Here is an 18,525-nt window from a genome sequence, read left to right on the forward strand (position 1 = left end):
ATCGGGACCAAATCAATCGGAAACTCAACGCCGAAGATCTCGAGTACACATCCTCGGATCACATCAGTAGCATACACCGCTCGCTCGTCGGCTATAGAAACTCATAGAGGTCGACTCAACGCCTCTCACTGAACACTGATGTGCTGACTAAATGCTAATGACACGAAAGATCGACTCGCACCCGAGTCGAATAACACCAACACAGGTACAGAACTCACAAGAAAAGTACCTAAGCATAACACAATATAAGCACAAAATCTCAAACTCAAAATAGGTAAGTAAAAGAATACATACTGGCCACGACATCGGGCGCTGCGCGGACCTCCTCCGCTGTCAACTGGAAGGCTCTCCCGCGGGCCTTCGGTGCCTCGGCCTTCGCTGGCCGGACCTCGATAGCTCTAGCAGCAGGCGTAGATCCCTGTGCTGATCCCTGTAGTATCTGAGGACACTCGGCCTTCCGATGGCCGGTCTGGTTGCAATGAAAGCAAACCGAGAATACCTTGGGGCAATCCCTCGTGAAATGCCCCTCCTTCCCACACTTGTAACACACCCCAGCTCTGCACACCCCCTCGTGACTCTTGCCGTACTTCCCACAAGTGTGGCCCTTCTGACCTCCAGATCTCGAATCAGCGGGCTTTGCCCGCTTGGCTGCCGGCTGCGTCTGTGCCGGTCGCCTGTCCCTCCTCTGAGACTCGGCCTCCTCCCTGACCTGAGTCTCCAGCTCAATCTCTCTCTTCCGGGCATTTGCCTGAAGCTCGGCAAATGTCCGGTACGACGAGTTCGCCACGAACTCACGGATATCCCTCCTCGGTATGCTCAAGTACCGGCTCATACGTGCCTGCTCAGTCGACACGTGCTCAGGGCAAAACAATGTCCTCTCCTGAAACATCCTCGTAATCACCGTCACAGACTCAGTTCCCTGCTTGAGGGATAAGAACTCCTGGGCTAGACGTTCCCTCTCCACAGGGGGAACATACTAATCTCGAAAGAGCGTGGTGAACCTCTCCCAGGTCACCGCAGTAAGCTCTGCCGTAGTGAAGTCTGTCGTCACAAACTTCCACCAATCCTTTGCTCCCAAGCGAAGCTGGTTAAGCGCAAACCTAACCCTCAGATGCTCCGGACACGAGCAGGTGTAGAAGCATCCCTCGATGTCAGAAATCCACCTCATCGCAGAAATCGGGTCCTGCGTCCCATCAAACTCTGGTGGCTTCGTGTTGCTGAACTCTCGGTACAACAACGAGTCACCTCCCTGGGGCCTGGCAGCAACGACAGCTGCAGTGGCCGCAGCAACAGCAGCCTCAGTAAGAGTAGCGTACCGCTCATCAAAAGTCTCGATCAGCTTGGTCTTGATAGACCCGAACATCTCTGGTATCTCATCTCGAATGGCCGTAGCCACCTCCTCATGAATCAACCTACGAATCTCCTCATCGCTGGTACCACTGGTACCACTGCCTCCTGGGTGGTGGCGCGTCCCAACCATGATGTCTCTGAAATACAACACAAAAGAATCAGAGACTCGTTCGAGTATACTCGCACTCGATACTCCACCCTACTTGTTCTTTAGTACCCCGAGGATTCTTACTTGGACTGCTCACCGATCCAGTGTTTCTAGTAGTACGAGCCCTTATACTACCTTCCATAACGCATCGGTATTCACCCCAAGTCCTCCTCCTAGGATCCCAGATCACAAGTACTCTATATCTCACTAAACTCAGGCTACTCTCTGGTAGACCACTCATAAGTTCCTCGCTGCTACCTACTTACTCTCGAAGTATCTCATAGTAGCAGTAACCCCTAGGCTAAGGCATCACAAATCAGGCCACTCTAGTCCTAATATGAATACCTAGCCTACTCTAGCATGCATATCATATCATAACATATCTCATAGCACATAATGTAAGGGTATTTTGGGAAATCACCGTTCAGGCGCTGGCTGATCATACACACTATTTCCTTCTGCCTTTCTCAAAATCTTTTACTCTTTTAGAAAAATTGTTTATTTTATGAAAACTTTCTCAATTCCTCAGTTTGAGTTCAGATTCATCCGGAGATGCACCCGAATCCCTCAAACCAAGGCTCTGATACCAACTTGTAACGACGTAAATTTTCAAAACAATTTTTCATTTTTAAAAACGTAATCTCATTCATAAAGTATCATAGTAATCCAATGTAACACATGTTATCTCAATAAACAAATCCCAAGATCCTCAAATACATAAATCCTCTCAGTATGTACGGATCATGCCGGTGCCTTCCCGCGATCCTCGCTAGTACCTGAAACACATATCACAATAACTGTAAGCATAAATGCTTAGTGAGTTCCCCAAAACACCACATGCAATACATACGCCACTTGAGGCTACAATACGACCCTTCGGTCGATGTGTCTCAACGGGACCCTCCAGTCCCGTAGCTCGTTGGACCCTCTGGTCCGGTCATAGCTCGTCGGACCCTTCGGTCCAGTCTGTGTCGTTGGACCCTACAGTCCGGTCTGTATCGTTGGGCCCTCCGGCCCGGTCTATTCAACACATAGCATACATATAACACAATGCACATAACTCATATATATACACATAGCATACAAGACCCTCTGGTCTACACATAAATACCACTCTAGGTAATGTATAGTGAGAAGACTCACCTCAATGAAGTCGGATAAACTCTCGTGCTTAACGTCACGACTTAGCCTCCTCCTATTATTCAGATAACATCCCTGATCAATATTCACTCATGATCTCATCTCTACAGATTGGGTAGAAGGCCATTCTACCCTTCCCTGAACTCTCTTGAATCAGTCTTGACCAGAACCCTAAAGTTAACGAAAGTCAACGGTCAACTTTGACCCGACTCGTCGAGTGCACAAGGACGACTCGGCGAGTCCATGCGGGTCCTCTGAATCCTTTCAGCCTCTCTTGGCTCGTCAAGTCATCCTTCCACTCGACGGGTTACACTTGTTACGAATCGCGGGGCAACCCCGACTCGACTCGTCGAGTCCACTTATGGACTCGGTGAGTTGCCTCTATAACAACTCTCAAATGACCTTCTGAGGTCAGATCTGCTTCTCTAAACTATAGATCTGGCCTTCAAGTGCTCAAAGGTCACGTAAAGGTGCAACCTTTACGTGCATGCAACCCACATCAAGTCATAAATGGAGAAATAACTCTAAAAATGGCAACCTAGTCTCCAATCCTCCATGAACAAGCATAAAGCAGAATGGGAAAGGTTCTCTGGACCTCTATGGGTCCAGATCTGAGGTCTAACCCAACAAGGGACCATAACCTCAACCTTTCAAGCCTAAAAAGGTTTATAGAAAACCCTAAATCATAGATCTTAACCCAAAACAGAAGGGAAGTTCGATTTGATACCTCAATAGTGTAGATCTGAACTTGAAAACCCTGGATCCACAGCTCCCTTGACCTCCTCTTGTTGGAAACTACTTCTCTTTTGCTAAAACACACAAGAAATGGTGAATTAGCCTTCCTCTTGCACCAAAAACGTTCTCTTTCTCTCTCTCTAGGGTTTCTCAGGGGTGAAGTGGCCGCAATGGAGGCTATAAAGGCCTTTAAATAGGGCACAGGCCCCGAGAATTAGGGTTTCACTTAACAGCGCGGACTCGCCGAGTCCACGCATCGAATCGTCGAGTCCTTCATTAAATCAGACCAGAAATGCGCGATCCCACTCGGCGATTCTGAGCGCCTACTCGCCGAGTCCCTCTCTAAAATTCAATATAAATACTTAAAATAAGATACCTGGGAATCCGGATGTTACAGTTGAAGTAAAGCACCTCTACTTAAGCATGTAGGTTTTAGAGTGAAAAAAGTGAGTACATGTAAAAAAAAGAGAGAGAAATTACCAAAAAGTTGTAAGAATTTTGGAGCAATCAAAGTATAAAGTTTGAAGATAAAAAATTATGAAGAATAAAAGTTGAAGATACCAAAACTTACACAAAAAGGTGGTGAATTCAAAGAAATTGAAGATCAAATATCAAAGAGAGTGAAGAATTCAAGAGCTCTATATTGTGGTATCTTAAAGTTATAATTCTCTAGTTTATGTATGCTTGGGTAGCTTTACAAAAATACCTTGAGGTTAGAAAGTTTTCTGAGGATGGATTCGGAGGGATGCATAAAATGAGCATTGTTCAAAAGAAGTGGCGAGTGTTTATGAGGATTATGAGTATTTAGAATTAAGGGGGGTCCTTAGGAAAACTTTAGACACAAATGCATGCGTTGAGGTCTTGGCATAACGGCTGAGTTTGAAATGGATTGTTTTATATGATGGTGGTGATGAAGGTTTGACTTAAAAATAATTAGATTTGCTTGAGGACAAGCAAAGTACAAGTGTGGGGTATTTTGATATTGCCATATTTATACATATTTTTAGGCAATATTTATTTACATTTTTATTAATAATTTCGTTATTTGTATAGAATAATGGTGCTTATAAGCTTAAATTATATTTTGCAGCCAAATAGAAGCATTTTCGAAGAAAGGGACTAAAATTGATAAAACATGGAACTTTGGAGGCTTGGAGAATGAAAGAAGAAGACACCCACGAAATCTGCCATATTCACGTCGTAAGTCGTCTAGATTCACGATGTGAGTTGGAATATTCTAGAAGATTGACATCGCGAAGAAGAGTCCTTAGCCAACACTGAAATCCACTATTCACGTCGTGAAACATATCCATTCACGACGTGAACTTGGAAAAAACAGAAAATATATATATCCTTGTCCATTACGACTTGGGGAAACTTTTGGCTGCTTGGAGGGTTCATGGAGACGATTTTGAGAAGAAGAAAAGTTCTGGAATTGGCTATTAGCATCCAACGAGAAGAGAGTTCATAATTAGTTCAATCGTTTGGTACTTTAATCATGTCTATTACTTTGATGTGTTTTAGTTTGATTTTGAGTATGAGTAGCTGAATTTAGTAACTCCTGTTTAGCTAGATGAAACTTTGACTTATGGTTTAGATAATTTATTATGAATTTGATTAGTTGGTATTGTGCTCGTGTTCGATTGTTAATACCTAGCATGCTAATATTTGATTCTTTAGTTACTTGAATTCATGTTTTGTGTAGCTTAGTGATAATTAAATTACATGAACTTGACACCTAGTGATTTAGTGAACATTAAATTGCTAGAGCTAGGATCGACCAAATCTTAGGTAAGTAATTGAAGTAATTAAGTTTAGCCGTGTTAGAGAGCATAAGTTATGACCATAATTATGTTTGCCTAATAAATCTTACATAGCTTATTCATAATCATAACTAGTTCTGTGTTAGATTGTGTGTGACCATGCATAGTTTTACATGAATAAGTTAAATATTGGTAAATTTAGACTTAAATTACTAATATAATATAAAATTAGATAACCAACTTTGATAATCCATACTTGTTAGCTAACCAGAAAGAAGAAGTGGATTCGAACTAAATAGGAGTATTTTTAGTAATTGATCGAATTTCGTGTTAAGAAAATTAAGTTCATCTAAACTTGAAAAATTAGATAAAACCCCCATCCTTGCTAGAAATTAGGTTAATTTAATAGTAGATAAGTTAATTAGTCAAAACCGTTCCCTGTGATCGACACCCAACTTACCCAACTATTCTATAATTTGACTAGGTACACTGCCTAGGTGCAATTTAGTTAGTTAAGTTAGTTAGGTTATAAATACAAAATTAGGTGTAGCTATTTGCACGCATCACCGAACAAAACCCTAAACCGACCCTGGTGTCCTTTCCATAAATAACCAGTTCTCCCCCACTTGGGGTTCGAACTACCACTCGCTGGCCCTCACAATTAATCATGGCACCAAACATGCGCAGCCAATCCATACCCACTATCACAAACACATCCCCCATGGAAATCGGGATCAGATCAATTGGATAAGGCACCCCAAAGATCTCTAGCACACAACCCTGATATACCGCAGATGTAGAAACCCCATGTTCGTTGGCGATAGAAACCCGCAGCAGACACTCTAACTCCCTAATAGGCATATCGAACTCCCTATTGAATGATCGAGATACAAAGGACCGACTCGCACCTGAGTCAAACAACACAAGAGTAGGTAAAGAGTTCACTAGGAACGTACCTAACATATGCATATATATATATATATATATATATATATATATATATATATATATATATATATATAAGCATAACACAAAACATAATCAGTAGAATAATGAATAGATACATACCAGTCACAACATCTGGAGCTGCTCTAGCGTCCTCGATAGTAAGCTGAAAAGCGTGACCTCGAGCCCTCGGGGGCTCCGCCCTCCCCTGGTGCCCATCGCTGATGCTCAAAGTAGCTGGCGCAGTGGCTTGCGCTGGCTTTTCGGTGAGCAATGGAAAGTTGACCTTCACATGGCCAACCTGATCACAGTGATATCAAATCCTGGAACTCGGAGCTGGGGCCGGCTGGCGGCAATCTTTCGCATAGTGCCCCTCCTTGCCACGTTTGTGGCACACATCTCCTGATCGACAGGCCCCCTCATGAACCTTGCCGCACTTCCCATAAGTGCGGCCCCTCTGCCCTCCAGATCTAGAATCAACGGCCCTGAACCGCTTCGGTGCAGGCTGCGACTACATCGGGGACGATATCTGCTCCCTCGTCTGGAGCTCCATCTCAATCTCACGCCGCCTCGCGGCCTCCTGCAACTCCAAAAAAGAACCATAACGTTGAGTGGATACAAACTGCCTGATATCCGTCTTGAGCATTCTCAAGTAACGGGTCATCTGAGCCTGCTCGGCAGCAAACTCAAGACAAAACACGACCCTCTCCGTGAACATCTTGGTGATCTCCGTCACCGACTCAGTCCCATGTCTCAAATCCAAATACTCTTGGGCCAACCTCTCACGCTCCACCAGCGGCACATATCTAGAATGGAACATCTCTGAGAACTGCTCCCTAGACACAACAGCTCTCTGTTCAGAAGAATACGAACTAGTAACAAGTCTCCACCAATCCTTCGCTCCGGACCTCAGAAGGTTAAAAGCGCACCTAACATTCTGATTAGCTGGACAAGAGCAAGTGAATAAACACCCCTCAATGTTAGAAAACCACCTCATGGCTATGATCGGGTCCTGAACTCCATCAAATGTCGGGGTCTTCATATTGTCGAAGTTCCGATACTGGAAAACTCTCCCAGCACCAACCCCAGAAGCGACAACAGCTGCGGTGGCTGCAACAACAGCAACCTCTGACCAAGCAACATAACGCTCATAAAAAAAATACTCCACCATGGTGGTCCTAATAGACCCGAACATCTCTGGAAACTATGCTCGAAAGGGAGCAACAACCTCCTCCTGAAGGATCTCCATGATCCTGTCCTCGGACACAGTTGGCCCGCCCTGACTTCCAGCTCCCGATCCCGATCCCGATCTTGCCTCAAATCGCCTCGTCATAACCATACTAAAAATAAACCAGGGAGATATCAAATAACACGCATATCATATCAGGGGAACCAACTCCTAACAAAGCCCTAGGGGTTGTGACTTCCCTATTACAGTTACGGGTCCTGTGCTTTCAGTAGTACGGGCCCATACTACCTTCCACACCTACCTGTATTTGTCTCAAGGATCATCACAACAACCCTAACAATACAAATTAGAAGACACATACACTCAATACTCACTCCCTAGAGGAAGGCTAAACATCGCGAGACTGGCCGGCTGACCCCACATAACTCATCCATGAAACTTCCACCAACCTTGCAGCACTCGTGTATGCTAATCATACATAACACTGGACCCTATAGACAGTCAAATATCTGATCCTACCCTAAGCCCTTCATCAAACAAGAACAGGAAATAAGGCCAAACCAAACATTCTCAGGCTATAGAATTTTAGTTATATATAACCATGATGTATACACTAAGCAACTACAATAATGATGTCAATTTCACATAAGGAAGAACCCTAGGCTATCAGGCATCATATAACCATGCAATTCTATCATACAATTCCTGAAGATCCCTAGCCTATCACTAGCATGCTGTTATAACATATCACAAAATCAAATAATAGTGTGGTAATTTGGGGTATACTTACTGGCCCCAGTTGATCGTACACATCACATCCACTTTGATTATTTTGAAAACACTTTGAAAACCATTTTTTTAATATATTTTCCTTAGTTTGAGATTGGATTCAAATGAGTGTTCCTCCAATTCACTCAAACCAAGTCTCTGATACCAACTTGTAACACTCATAAAATCATGATAAATTTAAAATTTTAAAAACCAACCATTTTCACAAATTGCTTACAAACATAGTTTTCAAAACATATTCAACATCGGAGTCTCCCAAAATCATAAGTCAAAACATGAGGATGTGTATGGTCATGCCTTTGCCTTCCCGCGATCATCCGAAGTACCTGAAACAAAACCTAAAACTGTAAGCCAACACTTAGTGAGTTCCCTAAAAATACCAACACATAACATAAGCATAATACAGACAACATGCATACAAATCCTTCAGCATGACTGGAACACCCCACCGGCCTACAGTCTATCTGGTACGCTCACAGAACCTTCAACATGACTGGTACGCCTCACTGGGCCTTCAGCTTATCTGGAAATTTCTCCGGGCCTTCATCCTAACTGGTACGCCTCTCGGGCCTGCAGTTTATCCAGGACGCCCTGGGTCTCTTGGCCTTCAGTCTACATTGGTACGCCTCAACCCAACCACACATAAACCACGTCGGCACATACATGACAGATAAGCATACATATAATCAGCCAATAGACAATCAGACAGATCTTACATATCACTAAGCATAACATTATCCTATCTACAATGATACAGATCTAACAGATCACTACAACATACCAACATGTGATAAACCAAGATAACAATCCAATGGGCCGACCGTGGTGCCTTCGACCCCAAAAGTACAGTGAGGAAAACTCACCTCACAAATTAAATAGAAGCTGATGAGGTCCCTGACTCCAAAAACCAGCTCTCTAACCGGCACGTAATCCCACCAAAGGCCAATTCCATCAAAATCCCAAAATCTTAAAATACCCTCAATGGTCAAACTTTGTCAAAGTCAACTGGTCAAACCCACTAAGTCAACTGAGTGAACCCAACCGAGTCAACCTAACCGAGTCAACCCAACCGTACTGACCCAATGCGAGTATGCGGGGCGTACTCCGAAAGTATGCTGAGTGTAACACATGTTCCAGGTATTATTTAATTTTCTAAGTTTTAGGGTTTTGTGCTGGGACTCGACTAGTCGGGGAGCTCCAAATCGTCGAGTAGAGATCATTTATGAGGACGCGAGATCTAAGACCAGCTCGACGAGTTGGAAGGCCCAACTCGACGAGTAGGTGCTATAAAGGAAAAACCCTAATTTTTGGGTTTGCGCCCTATATAATCTCCTTATGAACCTTGAGGCTGACCTTCCATCAGCCTCCAAACCCTAAGAACGTCTGTGCTAAACCCTAATCCCCATTCTATCTCATATTTTGAGCTAGAGTGACTTGTGGAGCTTAATAAGAAGAAGATAGTGAGAAGAAGGAGAAGATCCAACAAACAAATCCCTTACTCTTGAGCTTGACCATCTTGTGGACTGTTGTAAGTCTTCATGATTCGATTTTTATCTTAGAATATGGCTAGATCTTGAGTTTACTCTTCATTTCCTATCATTCTTGTTGATTGCATGCATGGGGTTCATGAAGTTTGCAACTTTATGAATCTCCAGGGCAAAATGGTCCCAAGGTGGGCTAGATCTAGCTTTTGGTCAAGTAAGGATGCCATGCAAGGGTTTTTAGAGTATATTTCCCCTTTTTGACAATTTTGACTTCAAGACATGCATTGGACATGCATGTCCATAAAGCCTCCATCTTTGGAACGTTTTGAGGACTAGAAACTCTTTTGGAGAGGAGGGATTCCATATCCCTAGAGTTTTGGACCACATGGCTAAGCTTTTGAGCTTTCCAACCTTTGTTAAGGGCCCTAGAGCATTCGAAGTGGTTATAGAGGATAAAGTTGGAAACTTTATCCTTCTAGACACCTTTAGGTTTCAGATCTAAGCCCTGGAGTCCCTGCATTCGACGTATCATCGGAATAAGCAAACAGGAGGGGGGACTCGACGAGTTGCCCTGGCAACTCGATGAGTTGGATCGGGTTTCCCCGTCTGATTGGACATTGAGTGAACTCGTCGAGTCCAGGAGACAACTCGGCGAGTTCGCTAGGGTTTGTCCCGGTTTTATGGACTCTGAAGGAACTCGACGAGTTGTTGGATGCAATCAACGAGTTGGGGTCAACATAGACTGTTGACCTTGACTTTGACCAGGGTTGACTAGAGTTGACTCTGAGGGTATTTATGGTATTTCGGGATTGTGACTAGTTAATCACATGATGCTTATATATAGTTAAGTTGGAGAGTTGCATTGGGACTTATTGAATCTTATCTTCTCAGTTCAGCATTCACGAGAGGTGAGTCTCCTCACCATACCAATGGGTCTAAGGCACCAAGGCCGGCCCATTATGTGATATGTGGTATATTAGCTGATGTAGAGATATGTGGTATGATAGTTAACTATATGATAAGTGGTATGCTAGTTATTATGTGATACTTGCAGGGAAGACCATGGGGGGAGCCCATGACACTTGGATATAAGACCATGTGGGGGATCCTATGGCTTGTCGGCTCTACACCATGGGGGGAGCCCATGACACTTGGATAAAAGACCATGTGGGGGAGCCCATGGCTTGTCAGCTCTAGACCATGTGGGGGAACCCATGTCTTGTCAGCTAAAGACCATGGGGGGAGCCCATGACACTTGGATATAAGACCATGTAGGGGAGCCCATGGCCTGTCAGCTCTAGACCATATGGAGGAGCCCATGTCTTGTCAGCTAAAGACCATGGGGGAGCCTATGGCACTTCGGTGTAAAGAGCATGTGGAGGAGCCCATGACATCCTTATATGTTTGTATGCATGGCTTATGTGGTTATTGTAGCTTTTATTGCTACTACGATTATGTGACTATCTGGATTGTGTGGGGTATGCTCTGGGGAACTCACTAAGCATTAGCTTACAGTTTGTGGATTTGTTGCTGGTACATCTGAACCTAAGGGAAAGGGCAAGGCTTAATGACGATGCATGCACTCTCTCTCAGGCGATTTTATGGGACACTCTGATGATTGGAATAATATTGTTATTGTTATGAATTTGAAAACAAATGTATTTGAGATTTTATGGTTTATGGAAAGTGTTTTTGACTATTTAAAAATGAAAATTTCTTTTGAAAATTGGGTTGTTACAAGTTGGTATCAGAGCCTTGGTTTGAGGGATTTGGGCACACTCTCGGGTGTGTCAGGAATCGAACTAAGGAAATGGTAAAATTGTTTTAAAAAATAAAAGTTAAAAACTTCTTAAAATGGAAAAGAGGAGAGTGAAATGCGCGTGATCGGCCGAGCCAAGTAAGTAGTTCCCCAATATGTTAGCCATGTTATACTAATATTTGAGTTATGATAATCGTATGGATCTTACTATGTGTATGCTTTTAAAATTATATACGGTTAGGAGCTTATAGCCTTAGAATGATTGATTTGGCCTTATTTACTGTTCCTTGTTTGGTTGTGGTCCTAGGGTAGAATCCATTATTCGAAAGTCTATTTGATCATATTTTCTGCGTATAATTTGCATGCATAAAGGCAACCTGTTATGATTGGTTTGACGAGGGTAGAGAAAATCTTAGGATCACCTCAGATTTGAGTGATGTGGTAGCTTGTAGGATATGTTTTGTTTTGGGACGAATTGGAGTTATCAGGTAGAGCCTTGGGGAAGGTACATGTAGGTGTGGAAGGTAGTATTGGACCCGTACTATTGGAATCACAGGACCTGTACCCGAACCAATGTTAGATCTGAAAGCTCTAAGGAGAACCGGTGTGGGAGGATCCCCTATTTGGACATCCTGATTATTACATTTCGTGATATTGCAGTTCAGTATGGTGGTGATACGATTGGGAGAAGGGGGATCAGGATCGGGATCTGGATTTGGGTCGGGCGGTGGTACCGAGCCCATTAATGAGAAGCTGCGCGAGCTCATAGCAGCCGAGGTGACGAGGGGCATCCTTGACACTACCCCAGTGATTTTTGGGACGGTCAAGGAGGGTATGATGAAGATCATGGAGGAGAGGCTCATGGCATTTAGAGCCGAGATTGCTGCGGTCCAGGTCGGGACCCGAACTCCCTCGTTCTGGGAGTTCAAGGCATGTGGGGCGCTAGAGTTCTTTGGGGTAAGGGATCTCATAGTTAGCCGACGCTGGGCGGCGGACATAGAGAACGCCCAATGCACGAGTTCTTGCCCTAATGCGATAAAGGTGGGTTTTGCTTCATGTATGCTGAGAGATCAAGCCCGAGACTGGTGGGGAGAGGTAACTATCCAGGTGGGGGCAACCGGTGTGGCTGAGATGACATGGGCAGAGTTTGTTAGACGCTTTGATCTGGAGTTTGTGCCAACTATTGAGGTGCAGCAGTTCGTGAGGGAGTTTCAGGAACTCCAGTAGACCACCGAGACTGTGGCGGAAATTACCGCCAAGTTTCGGGAACAAGCATTGTTGATCCCACAGTATGCTACAGATGAGGACATGAGGAGGACAAGGTATCAATTCATGCGGAGGGATGATATCCGTGAGTTTGTAAGCTTTACAGGGTGCAAGACCTTGGATAAGATGGTGGAGAAGTGTAACGCCCCGATTCTCAGGTATTGATTTTGTTATAAGATTTTATTGATTTCAAGGTCTACTCGACGAGTTGGTTGCCCTGGCTCATCGAGTAGCAGCGGGTTGGTCTACGTGTTTAAGTGACCTATTCGCCGAGTCCAAGAAGGGACTCGACGAGTAGGAGTTGGAGGATGAAACCCTAATTTCTAGGGTTTTGCACCCTATTTAAAGGATCATTGGCCTCCTCATCCTCCCCTTATAGCCTCTTGATATTCCATAAACCGTAATTTGTGCGAGTGTGCTCCATTTGTGTGTTTTAAGCTTTGGAAGAGGATTTTGGTGAGAAAAGCTTGGAGAACAAGTGAATAGAAGCAAGGAACGTGTGGGAATCAGAGATCTACCTCAGTTGGCATCCATTGGAAGGTATTAAGCCGTTATCTTAACCTCATTTCATTCTAGATCTCTTTTGGGTTGATTTTAGGGCTTTTCTAGCATATTAAGAAGCCTTTCTTGTGTTTGAGCTAAGATCTGTAGTTGCAACTTCAGATCTGGACTCTCTTGTTTCTCTAAGTCCATAAAGCTTCCAGCGTTTGCAAGAATGAGACTCTCCTAAGGTGTAAAACTCCATTGCAAGCCTGGATTTGTCACTTAGAGTCTCTAGAGCCTTGCATGCACGTAAAGTTTGCAACTTTACGTGATAAACATGTCTAGGGGATTTGGATATGCAATATGGAACCTTAGCATGGCTTAAAAAGCATCTGTTTGGATGAAGGATTGAAGGGACTCGGCGAGTTGCATGGTTCACTCGGCGAGTCCGATGAAGATTGTCGTAGACTCGGCGAGTTAGTAGAGTGGCTCGGCGAGTCAGCTAGGGTTTTCCCAACCTATGGACACGCATGAACTTGGCGAGTTTCAAGGGTAACTCGATGAGTTGGACAAGGAGTTCATGGCCACCAACATTAGGAACTCGACGAGTCGACGAGTTATGCAAGGAACTTGACGAGTGGCTGGTTGTACTCGACGTGTTCAGGTCAACATGGACTGTTGACTTTGAATTTGACCAAGGGTTGACTATTGGACTTCTGGGGCATTTTGGGAATTTATGAACATGGTTGGGTGGCAAATATAGGTGGTGGAGTTTGAGGCGGTGATCCGAGAGTTGAGCTTATCCTTCAAGTCAATAGTTGCGAGGTGAGTTATCCTCACTATACTAAGGGGTCTAAGGCACCAATGCCGGCCCATTGGATATGATTTCCTAGCAGTTGGTAGTATGTTGAGTATGAGTTAGTGTTGCATGATCGTTGCTATGCCAGTTAGGTAGATCTGTAGGTGATAGGAATAAATCCTTAATGATCGAATAGATTAAAACAGGTAAAGAACATAAGATGATCAAACTGGTGCTGAATGATTAACTATCACGCCTCAGATGAACTCGATAAAGAATTGCTTCTGTAGAGGCGTTAATTATGGTTACAAAGATAATTCTCAAACTTAACAAAAATACGTAGCATGCATGCACCTTATATACTATAACCTTAGCATTAAATACGAGTGGACATGCCCAACTCGTTTATACAAAATGGACTAGATAACTAAGGCCCAATGACGCAACACTAATATCTTCAACAATCTCCCCCTTTGCGTCAATTGAAACCATAGCCATTTTAATTCGTGATTCGCTTATGCACTTCATAGATTTTGGGAATGAAACTCAACAACAGATTGCGAACATGAATGTACGAAGTGATCACATCAGTGAAACACTTCACATCATCTTTGTTGTTGCCCTTAAACTTCACAACAAGCTCCAAAATAAACTCCAGACAAGAAGTAGTAAACAAGTGTTTATCTTCAAGATGAAAGAATAACTTGCGTCGATCTGCTCCTGGACGATCTCTAGCCGTGTATACCACAAACCATCCTTCCTTGTAAATCTTTCCTGGCTTGAGCTTCTGGAAGTCTTTCGGAGCTTCTTTTGGAACACCACTTGGTTTTTGCCTCATAACAGTGACAATTTCCACATCCATGAGTCCAACTTCCTGAATGTAAGACCTGATCAAAATTTAAAGATGAGCAAACACAGGTTCGTACTTCTCCTTCTCTCGCAACAAAATATTGAATATCACCATCTAGTCATGGGGGTTCAAGCAAGGCAGATATGCGAGAGTGAATTCGCAGGCTTGGCATGCAGATCCTCTCACAACTTTAAACTTCGCATTAGGGAAGTTTTCAGTCTCGATTGGCACAGTAACCTTCACAACTACAATTTTGCTCGCACTCCAGGTCTCGTACTGGGGCTTCATATGTTTCAAATAAAAGGCAAACAACAGTTGATCCCCAATGCTGTCTGAGAAAGGTACATTAGCAACCTTTATAAAGGCACGAAACCTGAACGCCTTTGGTGTGATAGGAAGGTCTAACTTCGAATCCTGTGTATTTTGAACATCAAAGGAAGCAATAGGATCCAACCAATACTGACTTGGCATATCCACAGCTTGGTTTTGCATGCGCTTTAGAGTCCACTTTGGAAATGATAGCATTTTGCTTTTAAGAGTGGACTGAGCTTCCTTTTCGGCTCTTTATTTTTCCTCAGCCTCCTTGACGATACAAGCAATTTCATCCAATTCTGCTTCACGAACCTTCCGCCTTTTAAGCTCAGCTTCATCAGGCTCTTTGTCTTCATCATTATGAATAATGGGTTCATTACTAAACAACGTTTCCTTGTCCTTTGGATGTGGCTTGATGACAGGAGGTTTAACTGAAACTTTGGGGTTGTCATCATCCGTGTGAACTTTAGAACTACCTTCTCCCCCTTGTTTCGGAAAAGACATCGTCGCCAAAACACCATCTAAACGGTGCAACATTGCGAACACCGGTCGTAGCTTTTCAGCCAGATGCTTTCGTATTGTGATGGAAATCATGGGGTCTCGAGTCTCAATGATATCAGAGAGCAGTCCATTAACATCATAAATACAAATTCGTGTGACTGCTTTCTCTTCTAACAAATCATCGACCTTCTTTTCAGTAAAGTGAAGTTTGGTTTCCAACACCTTAAGCTTTTCCTCCTTGACTGCGAGATCATCCATGATCTTGTTCTCCATCGCCAAGTCTGCTTGAAGCTTTGTGAGTTTTGCATCAATAGAAGACTGGAATGCTTCATGATCGGATTTGAACACGGTGCGAAGTTCAGCAAAGTTCGCCTTTTCTGCTTGGAACATGGCACCAACATTCTGAATAGCCTTGTTCGTTGTTGTGGTGCTGGCGTTGTAGGTAAGCTGGTAGGCTTCCATGAATTCCCTTATGTCAGCAATTAGTTTATCGACTTTTTCGGTCGTGTCCTTGCAAACAACAGCAGAGTCAGAAACTGCCTTGGACAAAGTAGAAGTGTTGGCAGTATGTTCCTTTGTGACTCTCTCAAGGATTGACTCCACCGCAGCTTTGGAGTAAGCTTCAGAAGAGGAAACGCTGGATGCGAGAAGAAGCTGATCAAGCTTCTCATGAAGAGATTTGAATTCCGCTTTCGGAGTAGAAACATCATCTTCATTGTCAATCCTTATTTGAAAAGGACTATAAGAGAATCCTTCCAAATCATCAGCGTCATCATCTCCGAAAATCATGTCCGGGTCATCTTTGCGAATGGGAGAGATGGGTGGTGGAATATGAGTTGAAAAACCTGAAGTGTTAGCCCCCGTATCAGATACATTGACTAAACTTACAGGGGCAGTAGAGGTTTGAGGTGGAACCGTGGAATCTGTGAAAATTGGTATGGAAACTGGAATAGTTGTGGGTGTTTGAGTTGATACAGGTGGTGGGAGAGGAGCAATGATGTTTGGTATAGAAGTAGTTGTTTTTTGTGAGGGAGGTGGAGAAAGAACAGAATCATGAAGGGGTGGAATTAACTCACGATTAGGAAGCGATATTTCAGTGCGAGCTAGCGCTTCTTCCTCATTGCGAACGTGTTCTTGTTCTTCAGTGCGAATGGGTTCATCTTCTTCATTGCGAATGGGGGGGATCCTCCTCAATGCGAATCTCCGACTCGGTATCAGAATCCGAATTTTCGCCTTCACTCTGAGATGGAGTAGGAGTGGGAGACTTTCGCCTTCTAGCGGGTTGCTTCCTTTGCTTTGGTGCAACAGTAGAAGTAGGAGGAACCTTTCGCTTCTTAGATGTATTCTCTCTGGGTTTTGATGGTTCTTTTGGTCGCTGTGTGAACAAACGGACCTAGAGTGATTGCTTCCAAGATCAGATACCCATTGTCTTCTGAACCCAAAACATAATCTTCAAAGTGCATCGCCCAAACTTCATATTCTTGAGGAAAGAGAATTGGAATCGTGGTGGTTGATCCGATGCTGCTTGAGATATTCAAGGAATTGAGATTTGATTCTTCATTCTGCATGGTGAATGATCTTTTAATACCTGCAACTAATCAGACTGTAAACACTTATTAGGTTAATATTGAGATCACAGAGTAACGTCAATAAATCAGTGACGGCTGTTAACAGATCCAATATTTGTGGAAACCCTAATAATTTCTTCAAACATAAGAGACGCGTATTAAGAACACATTCTCCTGCTCTGATACCAATTGATAGGAATAAATCCTTAATGATCGAATAGATTAAAACAGGTAAAGAACATAAGATGATCAAATTGGTGCTGAATGATTAACTATCACGCCTCAGAAGAACTCGATGAAGAATTGCTTCTGTAGAGGCGTTAATTAGGGTTACAAAGATAATTCTCAGACTTAACAAAAATACGTAGCATGCATGCACCTTAGATACTATAACCCTAGCGTTAAATACGAGTGGACAGACCCAACTCGTTTATACAAAATGGACTAGATAACAAAGGCCCAATGACGCAACACTAATATGTTCAACAGTAGGACTACCTGTAGTCTCATGTGATTATTTGTATGTGCATTAGTTGTCTTATATGTCGACATATTATGTGAGATGGGTTGAGGTGATATTTCTCCGTGCGGTAACCAACAAACCCGGGAGCATTCCAGATACGAGCTGAGGGAGACTAGTACTGTGGGCTCGGTGGCAATCCAGATGTGAGCTATGGGCCCGGAAAGCAATCCAGACTCACACTGTGGGCCCAGGGGGGGGGGGTAATCCAGTCTGTAAAGTTGTGGACCCAGTATATGCTGTTATTGTATATATGTTATATGCAGTGTATCAGTATTTTGGGGGAACTCACTAAGCTATCGGGCTTACAGTGTTAATTTATTGTTTCAGGTACATCAGGGGATCGCGGCAAGGCGAATGCATGATCGTAGAGCTCCTCATATTTTGTTTATGTTTCTGGGAAAACTCTGATATAGACTATTTTGAAAACGAATCTGTAATAACTGTTGGTTTTAAATGTTTTGAAAAGTTTTAAATTGGCTTGAATTTTATGGGTGTTACAAGTTGGTATCAGAGCCTTGGTTTGAGTGAATGGAGGAGCACACACGTGAATCCAGTCTCAAATCAAGGAAAAGATTTTTAAAATGATTTTCGAATGGTTTTCAAAATAAGTAAAGGAGGATGCAGGGTGTACGATCAGCCGGAGCCAGTAAGTAGACCCCAAAATACCATACGATTATTTGATATTGTGATATGTTAGAACAGCATACTAGTACTAAGCTAGGGATCTTTAGGAATTGCATGATAGAATTGCCTGATTACATGATGCCTGCTAGCCTAGGGTTTTCCTTATATGAGATTGACATCATTACTATAGTTGTTTAGTTTATGCATCACAGTTATACATAATTAAGATCTTATAGCCTGAGAATGTTTGATTTAGCCTTATGTTCTGTTCTTGTTGATTGGGGGCTTAGGGTAGGA

This window comes from Lactuca virosa, chromosome 7 (genome assembly GCF_052849685.1).
Source record: "Lactuca virosa cultivar CGN04683 chromosome 7, Lactuca_virosa_CGN04683_v6, whole genome shotgun sequence".
NCBI lineage: Eukaryota > Viridiplantae > Streptophyta > Magnoliopsida > Asterales > Asteraceae > Lactuca > Lactuca virosa.